This window comes from Mesitornis unicolor, unplaced genomic scaffold, assembly GCF_000695765.1.
Source record: "Mesitornis unicolor isolate BGI_N332 unplaced genomic scaffold, ASM69576v1 scaffold50159, whole genome shotgun sequence".
NCBI lineage: Eukaryota > Metazoa > Chordata > Aves > Mesitornithiformes > Mesitornithidae > Mesitornis > Mesitornis unicolor.
In genome coordinates, this window is record NW_010210284.1 from 422 (window position 1) to 3,246 (window position 2,825).

Genomic DNA, 2,825 nt, shown 5'->3' on the forward strand with positions numbered 1-2,825 from the left:
GGGTACAAGTGACATGGAAAATATTGAGGGAGTTTTGGAAGAAAAGGAGGAATGTGAGGAAAGTGCTCAGAAGCACATCTAGGAAGAGGGAAGAGAAGGAGAAGAGACTTGTTGCAACTAGTGAGGAGCTAAAGACGAAGAGCACAGATTGCAACATGTTTTCTGCTGAAATAAATCACCTATAGTCTCTGCTGAGAGAAGTAAAATCAGTTCAGATGGAGAAAGTGAGATGTTAATCTAGGCTGGTGGCAGAAGGAGATGAAGCGGGAGAGAATGAATGTGTAGTGGAAGGTCTGGTTACAAGACTGTTTTCACATGTGCAATAGACTTGTAGCACTGGAAGAAAAAGAGACAAAACAGGGATCTGTGAAGCAAGTATGTATAATACTTTGAAAAGGAATAAGACTTACTAATACTACATTCAGCTTAAAAACATTACAGCTTTTGAGACATTCACCTGAGTACAGTATTCAGTTGCTGCTTCCCTGTGATACATGCATTAGTGACAGAATTACTTACCTTCTTGTGGCGTATCTTCAACTTTGAGTTGTATTTACAAATAAGTGAACCAAGTCAGATACCTGGAGTATTTTTGTATTTATTCAACCGTTCAGGCTATACGTTGACCTTTTAAATACATATTTGAGCAAAATACCTATGTTCTGACTGTTAGTTCTGTAATACGATTCATTAAATGTCTGACATCTGAAGCTCATGAGGGAGAGGAGGGGAATTGCTTGCAGATCACCATGTGCTGCTGTGCTTTCACTTGGGGAAGGCATGGCCAGAACTGTGGGAGTCATTAAATTATTAATTAAAGACTTCATAGCTGTGTTGCACCCTTTTTTAAAGATTAAATGCAAAATTTTTTATTCCTATAAAGCTATGTGCATGCAGATTTTAAGAGAGTAAGTGACCTCATTTCTCTAGTTAATTACCTTGATAAATCAGGAGTGGGCTGCTGGTATTTGAAAATCCTGTGTGTGGTAGACAGGGTGAGGGAGAAAACAGTTTTCTGCAGCATTCTGTTGTTGGCCTGTATCGGTATATAATGCACTCAGGTCAAAAGGGTGGTGCAGATACTCACGATACCACCATGGCTATAACATCAGAAGTTTATTGCAATAAAACTAAATATTGCAATAAAACTAAATGTTTGTGTTACCATTACAAAAAAATTTGCAACACTGCTCAATTTTTCCTAGGGTGAAATTACTGTTTGTAGAAACAGTGGGTGAGCAAAGAGGCTGAATGGTGGTGGCAGGTGCATGGAGGCATCTCAAGAGGGATGGGCAGCTGGGGTGGAAGGACACAGAGAAGAGGGAGAAGATAAAAGTTTGCAGATGAGTGGGCCAGGAAAACTGACATACAGAAACAAATGTGGGAAGAGACATGACAGAATTAGGAAAACGTAGGGGAGTCATCCTCTCTTTGCTACCTAAGTGAGCAACTCTAACCTCTCTGTATCATTAATAAAGACCAATACTTCCAAAAAGCCTTTTCACTCCTTTTCTCTCTAGTAATTATAGAGAACTTAAAAAATGTCCAGCTTAACCAAGATATGAAACTTTGGGACACCTCAGTTACATGAAATGAAGGGGCTATTTTCATTACCCTTTTTGTTCTCATGAACATCCTGGATTCATACAGTTTTATAGGAAATTATATTTGATTTTTACTTTCTTTTTTTTTTTTTACTTCTGAAATTATCACAGAATCACAGAATATAAGGAGTTTGAAGGGACTTCAAAAGATCATCCAGTCCAACCCCCCTGCCAGAGCAGGATCACCTAGACTAGGTCACACAGGAACACGTCCAGGCGGGTTTTGAATGTCTCCAGAGAAGGAGACTCCACAACCTCCCTGGGCAGCCTGTTCCAGTGCTCCGTAACCCTTACAGTAAAAAAGTTTTTCCTTATGCTCAGGTTGAACCTCCTATGCTCCAGCTTGCACCCATTGCCCCTTGGACATCATAGAGAAGAGCCTAGCTCCTTCCTCCTGACGCTCGCCTATTGTATGCTACATACTTGAAGAAAATACTGTTGCTGCACACAGAAGCAGCAGTATCCTTCCATCTGACATTCTCCTCTCTTTCCTTGTTACCAGGGTTTTTTAAACATGTTAATGTCCCACCACTGTTTCTGAGATATCCTGGATTTATTTGTTTGCTCTCTATTACATAAGGAATGATTTCTGCCTGTTTGAATATATTTCTGTGGGGAGTGCTGACATTCTTATCCACACTTCACTTGTCATTTCTAGGCCAGACGGTTAATATGATTTCCTACTATGAGCTACTTACTGCATACAGTTTTAACATGTGTTGCAGCGAGGCAGTATATTAAAGTGCAGAAATGGCTTATGAAAGAGATGGATGTTAGGTGAGAGTTGTTGGGTTCTCTTAGGTAAAGTCAGTTAATGTGCAACATAAATATGTTCCTGGTAGTGGTAAAAGGAAATACTGGTGGGCTTCATATTCTGATCTCATCCTTCTCACATGCATGCAGGAAAATAAAAAAGTGTTTGTGTTTGTGGGTAGTACCAAAATAGGAGGGGCTGCAAGCCTGCAAAGGAGGGATTAACGTTCCAAATGGCAAAGAGGAAGGCACAGAGGACTAATCAACAGCATCTGGACAGGACCATGATCTTTTCTTTGGGAAAAGGCCAAGGGCTGTAGTGGTTCCCAAGCTGGGTTTTTATCAGCACAGTGGTGTTTTTGCACAGAAAGCCAAGGTGGTGCTGGGAGACAAAGCCGACGGTTTTGTCTTTGAGATGGAAAAGGTAATTGCTCTGCTGTGCTCAGTGCAGGACACTGCCATAGGGAA